The sequence below is a fragment of the Grammomys surdaster genome, unplaced genomic scaffold (genome assembly GCF_004785775.1).
Source record: "Grammomys surdaster isolate TR1022 unplaced genomic scaffold, NIH_TR_1.0 126035, whole genome shotgun sequence".
Lineage (NCBI taxonomy): Eukaryota > Metazoa > Chordata > Mammalia > Rodentia > Muridae > Grammomys > Grammomys surdaster.
Window position 1 is genome coordinate 5,463,400 of NW_021620848.1, and position 9,540 is coordinate 5,472,939.

The 9,540-nt window shown below is 36.5% G+C and overlaps 1 pseudogene; it reads right to left on the reverse strand.

Moving 5' to 3' along the window:
- Window positions 1–1,685: 1,685 nt before the first annotated feature.
- On the reverse strand, window positions 1,686–2,641 carry LOC114610240 (annotated as a pseudogene).
- Window positions 2,642–9,540: the final 6,899 nt, after the last annotated feature.

The following is a 9,540-nucleotide window of genomic DNA, read 5'->3' on the forward strand; positions in this document are numbered from 1 at the left end:
GAGAGAGAGAGAGAGAGAGAGAGAGAGAGAGAGAGAGAGAGAGAGAGAGAGAGAGAGATAGCTGGTAGATATAAGTATGTAAGTACATCTATAGATAGATATATTGTATATTGTTTGGTGATTTTGTGTGTGTGTCTCTGGCTGGCTGGCTGGCTGGCTGGCTGGCTGGCTGGCTGGCTGTTTGGCATTCCTCATATGTGCATATGTTTAGGGCCGATCATTTAGAATTGGATAAGCTATTGTGGGATGCTCATAGGAGAAGACTGATAATTCTTCTCCCAAAAGCCATTAACTGCCTAGAGCTGTTAGCTACCTTAAGTTAAGCTACAGAACTGTTTAAGCTCTGTCCAGATTGTCTACATTTCTGAATGCTCTGCATACCCATTCTCCAGCCCACAGCCTTGGGTACCCAACCCCTATAGAGAACAGACTGATTACACAAAATTGGAACACCATATAAAAAGCCATTCTAAACTCTATCTTCTCACTTCTATATTTCACATAAACTTGACCTTCCTAAACAAATAGGTTTCCAAAGCCCTGTTCACCACATTGAATCTGTGCCCATTTACTCCACCTAATATCAATAGGCCATTGAGTCTGGAAGAAAAGAAAGGAGGTGACTGCATAGATAATATCAATCTAAGAATGTATTGCAAAAAAATCAACAATGAAGAACAAATTACAAAATTATGAGCAAACGATGTGGGAAGAAGGAAGGGTTGGTATGTATGTGAAATTTGAATGAAGAAAGAAAATGTGGGATTGACTGCATAATAGGCAGACAAGTGATGATAATGATGAAGTGTATAGTACAAAAGTAGTACATGAACGAACTCTGAGTATTTATACCACAAAATAGGAAAAACATTTAGGAGATAGTCCCATTCACTTGTGCATAGAAACATATATGCATAGAAACAACCATTATCATAGAGATTGTAACTTCATTTGTCAATTTAAATGAAAAGTGTACTACAAAAAATAGGTTGGAAAATTCCATAGACAGATGGAGCACTCAGGATGGTGACTCCAATGTGTACATAAGAGGCCAGAAGGCATATTAATAACAGGCTGATGAGCCCCACCCTGCAGTGAACATAACCAGTTCATTGGTGGTGTGTCTGAGTTACAGTATCTAATTATGTTTATTACCAACAGAAAATTCAAAACACTGCTAAATTAAACATTAAAAAATAAGATCAAGCTAAGCATAGTGTTTCATGCCATTAATTCCAGAACTCAGGAGGCAGAGGTAGGCAGATCATTATAGGTTCAAGGCAACCCTAACCTATCTAGCAAATTCTAGAACATCTAGAGCTACGTAGAGAGACATTGACTCTCAAAAAAAACCTTAAAAACATAAAAACAAACCTATACAAAGACTTTTTCTTGTACTGAAAAAGAAATAAATATTTTGCTCCAAAAGCTATAAGCTATCCAATTGAAAACACAAGTCAGACATTAAATTTTAAACTGTTTGTGGTAAGTTCCATGTGCAAAGGGAAATATAGAGACAACTTTTGTGTATCTATGTTGGAAAAACTCTTTCCCAAGATTATCAAGATTAAGAAAGTTAAACAGAGGTAAGAGTAACATCCAAGATATTAGCAAGAAGGTTGGATTAAAATGTTCTAGAAAAATGCCCAGAGAAAAATATTAAATGTGTCAACCAAGGAAGATTCCTAGCCAGCTAATGGAAAGGAAAACATACTGCATTTTGTTCTACTGAGGATGTTTCTCAGTGCTCCTTTCATATCTCGGTTCCTCAGACTATAGATAAAGAGATTCAGCATGGGTGTGACCAGGCTATACATCACAGCCACAATGGCATTCTTGTCATTAGTGTTATTGTATGAGGGAACTAGGTAAAGGCCAATAATGGCTCCATAGTACAAAGAAACTACACAAAGGTGAGAGCCACATGTGGACAAGGCTTTACAAATCCCCTTGATGGAGGGAGTTTTCAAGATGGTGACTCCAATATGGCCATAAGAGACCAGAATGCATATAAAAGGCAGGGTAATGACTACTGTACCTACAAGAAAGATGACCAGCTCATTGATGGTAGTGTCTGAGCTAGACAGCTTCAGCAAGGCAGAGAGGTCACAGAAGTAGTGAGGGATAATATTATCTCTAAAGTGAGATAGACGAGCCAAGAGAAGGGAATGTACAAGGCCACAGGCATTAGACAAGACCCAGGACACAACTACTAGTAGGACACAGATGCTCTGATTCATGATCCTAGTGTAGTGCAGAGGGTGGCATATGGCCACATACCTGTCATAGGCCATGGAGGTCAGAAGAAAGCTGTCAATGCTCCCAAAAAATAGGAAAAAATACACCTGGGAAATGCACCCAGTATATGAGATGGACTGACTGTCAACATATTCACGATCATCTTTGGAGCTGTGACTGATGAGAAATAGATATCAGTGAAAGCCAAGTGGCTAAGGAAGAAGTACATCGGGGTGTGGAGGTGAGAGTCCAGCCTGATGAACAGGATGATGAGCAGGTTCCCCAGCACGGTTGTCAGGTACATGGTCAGGAACAGTGCAGAGTACATGCCTTGGTCTTCTGCTCGAATGGGAAGCCCCAGGAGGGTGAACTCATTTATAGTGCTATCATTATCCATCCTCATGATCTCTTTTCTTTCTTCCTCTGGAGATGAAAAACATGGAAATACAAAATAATGAGAAGCTATTGTAATTAGATTATCATGAAATACCATTTTCAACTAATCACTGCACATTTCATGTAATATCTCACATTTTCTGTCACTACAATAGGGTAGTGATTGTCTGGATTTAAAAAAAATCATTTTCTGCCTAGAAAACCAATATATCTTCTGGGGAAATTACTGGATCACTTTAGGATCCAGGAGTTCATGATGAATAAATAAGATTCAAAAGCCAGAGAATGTGATTGTCTGCTCATGATTTTAAATGACTTACTTCAGATAAAGCTAACATAACATAAGCATAACAAAAAATGCAGTTTGTGATTTATTTCAACTTTTTGGAGAATTCCATATATGAGTCCATTATTTTCATCATTTCTATTCCTTCTTTTCCCACCCCAATTCCTTCTTTACTCCTATTCTTTCTCAGATTGATGACTTACTACAGTTACATATGTGCAACAAGTACATACATACAAGCAAATAAACAAAACTTATTGATCCTGTTAAGTTACTCATGTGTACATATATTTAAGGCTGAACACCTGAGACTGATAATGTATCAGGAGGTCTTATCACTGATGAAAACATATTGTCCCTATTTCAGAAGCCATTGAATGACTATATGGTAGAAGTCATAGACACTAGATATGTCACTACTCTACTACTCTGCATTATACTAAACCAATATAGTTTTCATCCATAATATAAATGCATACATTAAAGCCACAGATATGAGTGGTGTGAGTGTGTGTGTGTGTGTGTGTGTGTGTGTGTGTGAATTGAAGAAAGTTATGCCACTTGAGTTATAACACCATAGGCTGTCTAACAAAGGCCAGTACCAGGACTTGAAAGCTTCTTTTGAGTTATTTAACTGAGTTGAAGAAAATCCCTCAAACAATATAGGCTATTGCTTTTGGTTGTCACACAGAACTTGAAGAGAAGACACTGGTGCTGAAGACACCACCATTTTGGACCCAAGAATTGGAGAAATCAACCAGAACTGACATAGACTCTGCCAAAGGAAGATTATCTTTCATAGTACCAATGGAGAAAGCAATCAATATTTCTACCCAGGTGTGACAACTACAAAACCCAGTTGTCAATGTGCCAAGGTATGTCTTAATAGTTACCAATAGCTGTCTAATTGAACTTAAGGCTCACTCAGTGGGGAGGAATTCATTCCTAGTGTTGTAAATTTATCCAGCTGCCCATGGCTGGTGAGATCAAGGATGCTAGGGGAGAACCTGCTACTGGCACATTCCTAAACAGTATTAAATACAGTACTTGGGTGCAAATTCTCAATGTTTTAATTTCAAAAGTGTGATTAACAGCAAGTTTGGCACACCTTTAATCCCAGCACTTGGGAGGAAGATGCAAGTGATCTCTGAATTCAAGACCAGTCTAATCTACATTGTGAGTTTCAGGCCAGCCAGGACTACACAGAGAATCCTGTCTTGAAAACAAAACAAACAAAAAAGAGGTTCAAATAAGAAGTAACTGCAAAATATTTTAATACTTAATAGTACAGATTGAATTACAATGCGGGAAAACTGAACACACGATTATGAATACAATGTTGTTGCAGTAGTTAGGTAAAAAAATACCTGTCTTGTAGTCAGACCATAATGGTTAAAGGTAAACAAGACAAAGCTTTCCTGCCATCCTCTGAAAAAGTAGATATAAATATCAGTTTAAGAGAAATTATTTTATGTAGAGTTTTGATATGACCCTATAGTTTCAAGCTTTTAGTGCATACTAGTTCAAGATGAGCTGTTTTCAGTAGAAGTAACTGGCCTGCTATGGTTTTTGGAGGAGACATCAGAGACCAGTAACACACTCTAGACATGCTCACATCTTCACATCAGTGCACAAACATCATAATGTAATGTCAATACAGCACCTGCCCTGACAAGACCCCTTACTGAATACACTTGCCTTCATCCACAATGTATGTGCTGATTCCTCCATTTCTCCCTAAAAGGCAAAGGGCACAGTGAAGCTTCTAAGATGCTCAAAGATCCACTTTGCTTGAATAGGTTTATAGCCAAACCCAGACACTATATTTATACCATATCCTCATATTTGCAGTTCATAATATAATGAGTGATATTAATTTAAACAATGTGGAAGATTCAGAGAATAATCCCACCATCTTCAGCTTTGACCTAGAGACAAACAAGATATAATTACTGCATTTCCTCTGGCTCCCTGGGGAAGAAATCTCTTACTGAAGCAGGCATAAGGGAATTCACCTTTGAGGAAAAACAATAATATCCACAAGGCAGCCATCAGAAAATTGTCAATTCAAAGGTTTGTTGCCTTCTAAATTTGTGTTGGGTAAAATGTTGTCCAGAGTCGACAGCAAAGTAAGTTATAGAGGGTAATAAAGACTCTTCTAAACTGAGATTACTTATTTTGGAAATTTTATGTCTTTTTATTAAATATGTATGGAGTTGGATTATGTATTTATGAATACAAGTATCCACAGAACCCAGAAGGAGGTTTCAGATTCCTTAAAGCTGGAGTCCCAGGTGGTTATGCACTGTCTGATGTGATGATGGGTACTGAAGTCAGATCTGCTACAAGCATAGTATATACTCTTTTACAATCATGCTGTATCTCCAGCCTCCTAAATTCCATGTTATTTCAAAAATACTATAAACAGTTCACCTTAATTATCTAGTTTTTTAGAAGGGGTCCCTAGAAAAAGAAATATTTCTATGAAATATCATTCTCCTGTCCAAGACTGATCCATGTTATGTTTCATTGTATATTTCTCATAACACTATTAAATAACCACTTCAAAGCCAGGTGGTGGTGGTGCAAGCCTTTAATCCCAGCACTAGGTAGGCAGAGGCAGGTGGATCTCTGAGTTTGAGGTCAGCCTGGTCTACAGAGTGAGTTCCAGGACAGCCAGGGCTACACAGAGAAACCCTGTCTAGAAAAGAAAAAAGAGAGAGAATAACCACTTCAAGTAGATATAAATTTAATGTAGATACATTTAATGTATTTTTATACTCAGCCCTTAGAAAACCGATTTTAATCTATACCATCCCTCTCAGCTTCATTTCTTCGATGCCTGGTAGAGTATCAATAACATGTACTCACATTTTCAGATAAAAATCTGTATATTTTCATAAATATGAATCTTTTTATATTAAATCTATATTTTAAATTGATTTTCTAAATTTTATTTTTATATGTATGAGTTTTTGACTGCAAACAAAATAAGGTTTCGTTTATGTCTGTGTACCATGTGCCTGGTACTGGAGAAGGCCGAAAGAGTACATTGGATCCCCTGGGACCAATATTATAGATGGTTATGAGCTGCCACATGGGGTTTGGGAACAAACTGAGGTCCTCTGTAAGAGCAGCCAATGTTCTCAAACTTTGAGCCATCACTCTAGCCCTTTGAACTGATATTAGAATGAAACAATCTCATAAAAAGATTTAGACTTTGAATATGCTCTGGGTCCTACTGTCATATCAGATCATCGTTTCTCCTGAAGATAATGCTACAGTTGACCTGCCTAGAGCTAACATAATGTTTTTCCTCAGACTGAAGAATATCATTTCACCTCCCTCTATTCCTACATTCATGAAGTATTTATTCATTTTTTATGTATTTATTTTATGTATTTGAGCGCACTGTAGTTGTCTTCAGACACACCAGAAGAGGGCATCAGATTCCATTGCAGATGGTTATGAGCCACCATGTGGTTGCTGGGAATTGAACTCAGGACCTCTGGAAGAGCAACCAGTACTCTTAACCTCTGAGCCATCTCTCCAGCCCTCATGAAGTATTTAAGTTGATGAGTCTGTGAATTAACAATTGATATTACTATTTTCAGATGTCTAGGTTTTTACATTGTCCTCTAAACCATATTAATCCTATCCTTCTTCAACTATCCATACCTTGCTCCAAAACTGTCTTAGTACTTAATAACCAACCACTCATTTTTCATATACAACAAGTCATGAAACAAAAATTTGTCTATCTTCTATACATTTCATTTAGATTTTTTAATTGACAAGCTGTTCATGAAAATCCCTGGTATCTTTTTAATTTCTGTAGTATTATTTGAAATGTCTCCTTTTTCATCTCTGATTTCACTTATTTATTGTCTTTCTTTCTTAGGGAGTTATTCTACCAAATGTTCATCACAATATGTTTCAACCCTTAAAAACACAATTTTCATCTTGATATTTTCTATTTTCTTTGCAGTGTCTATTTCATTTATTTCTGCTCAACTGATGCATTATTTTCTTTTTTTTCTACTAATTTGGAATTTGATTTGTTCTTGCTTTTCTCATTCTTTGAGTTGCATTATCAGGTTATTGGATGGCATTTTATTCTTCTGGAGTAGGTATTTCTCTAGTTTTCTAATGATTACAATATATTACCTTTTTTAAAGTTCTTGGCTTGTGAAGTCTCTGACTCATAAACTTTAAAGGGTACTGTCGTTGCTGTTGGTAAGACTTTATTGCTGAAGACCATGTACTTGGTTCTAGAACATCAGAAAACTGAGCTGCACTCAATTGGAAGCTTCATTCCCACATCATCATCATACTCACTTTCATAGTGCTGGAAGGTGATGATCACGCTACAGAAAGGAATGAAATCTTCAGTTTTACCCATTTGTGAAAACCTGTGAGCTACAATAACAATTAGATTGACAAGATATGCTCTCTGGTGTAATATTGGCACATGTGTTATAGAAGAAACCAAACACTTTCTGGTTAAATTTTATTCAGCAACCTGAAAAAAAAATGTATTATTGTGGTAATTTGAGTAAGAATGGCCCTAATACGCTCATAGATTTGAATGCTTAGTCATAGATTTGAATGCTGAGTCCCACTACTTGACAGAGATTAGGTGTGGCCTTGTTTGAGGAAGTGTGTCTCTGAACATGAGCTTTGAGGTTCACTGTGCCAGGCAGTGTCTCTCTCTTCCTGCAGCCGGTAAATCCAGATGTAGAATCCTCTGCTATTTCTCCAGCACCATGTCCATCAGCATGCCACCATGCTTCTTGCCATGATTATAATAAACTAAACCTCTGAACCTGTAATCCAGCCCCAGTTGTATCTTTTTCTTTATAAGAGTTGTCATGGACCTCATGTCTCTTCACAGCTAGAAGCACTAAGACAAATGTTGTATATGCCACTAACTTACTTGTTTCTTATCCCACATTGTTCCGCAATATGCAAAAACCAATCTAATTAACATTTGCCAACTGAGAGATACTTGGATAATTTCTAGGGTTTTTTTTACTATAAAGAATAAAACTTCTACCTAATAATACTATATTCTAGAGTTGAGGAAATATTACTATTAAAGTAAATATTATACTAGGTCATTCTCTGATAATGAACTGAATTCAATTCAATTGCTTATATAAAGTTTACTTATTTTATATATTTATAGAAACAAATATCTATGATATATATATGTACATATACTTTTAAGTAAATTTTGCTTATAACATTTGCTGATTGCAAAACCTCTTTTAATGGTTTTATGCCTGTGGATGGAAAATTTGAAATATAGTATATAAATTATTGAACTATACGGTATATGATATATATACATATATATATATATATATATATATATATATATATATATATATATTGCTTAATATGTAAATCATGTACTCTGCACTGTATATTATATACATTATATACTTATATATTATATTTATCTTCCCATAAAGAAGACATAAATCCCCAGATTCTAAACAGATAGTCTGATAGTGCATATTTTTATATGAAACTATTAAGCACATTATATACAAAAGAAATAATGTTGATATGTGTAAATTCATGATGCAATTAAATTGGAAAATAGGGCAAAAGGAATAAACTTTTATAAATGCCTCATAATTTATGCAAGAAGATGTTAAACTGAGGTTTGATTTCATACTACACTGAAAAATTAAATAGTACCATGTATTCCAAGGATTTCAAAAACTCTAAGCAAGTTTCAATTTTTTACACAAAATATGCTACATGACCAATAAGAGTATTAGACAAATGAGTTTGTTTTCAAAATTCAGTTTTGCAGTGTGGTGGTGAAGATGCTTTTAATCTCAGCAATCAGGAGGCAGAGGCAAGTGCATCTCTGAAAGTCTGAAGCCAGCTTGGTCTACAAAGTAAGACAAGTCTACACAAGAAAGCAAAACCAGAGAATGTTGTGGATAGCCCCGGCCTTGTATTTTGGTACTAATAACCCTTTCCTGTGAAGGGCTGCAGAGGAGGTGTGAGTCATTACACAAGTGATTTCTAATGAACCTTCTGTCCATCTTAATTTGTAAAATAAAGGCTAGAGCCAGTGATTGGGCAGAGGAAAGGGAGGTGGAGAAATAAAGGCTGGGGAGAGAAGAGAGAGGGAGGACAATGAGAGGATGACTGGAGGAAGACAATGGAGGATGGAGATGATGATGACTGGGGAGAGAAGAGAGAGAATGACTAGGGAGAAGAGAGGAGAGAGAAGATGACTGGGAAGTAGGAGGTAGAAGGACAAACACAGGCTCTGGAAAACCCTCAAGTTATAAGGGTCTCATAGCTGGGGAACAGAGTAGTGCAGGGGTATCTGCCCAATCTAGGCTAACAGATTATATTCATAATTACTGAGTCATGTTTTCATTGACCGGTCCTGATTGGGTTGGAGATTTAAATAAGAAAAACCATGTCTCGAGTGAAAGAAAGGAAGAAAGAAAGAAAGAAAGAAAGAAAGGAAGGAAGGAAGGAAGGAAGGAAGGAAGGAAGGAAGGGAGAAAGAGAGAAAAAAGGAAGGAAGGAAAAAAGGAGGGAAGGAAGGAAGGAAGGAAGGAAGGAAGGAAGGAAGGAAGGAAGGA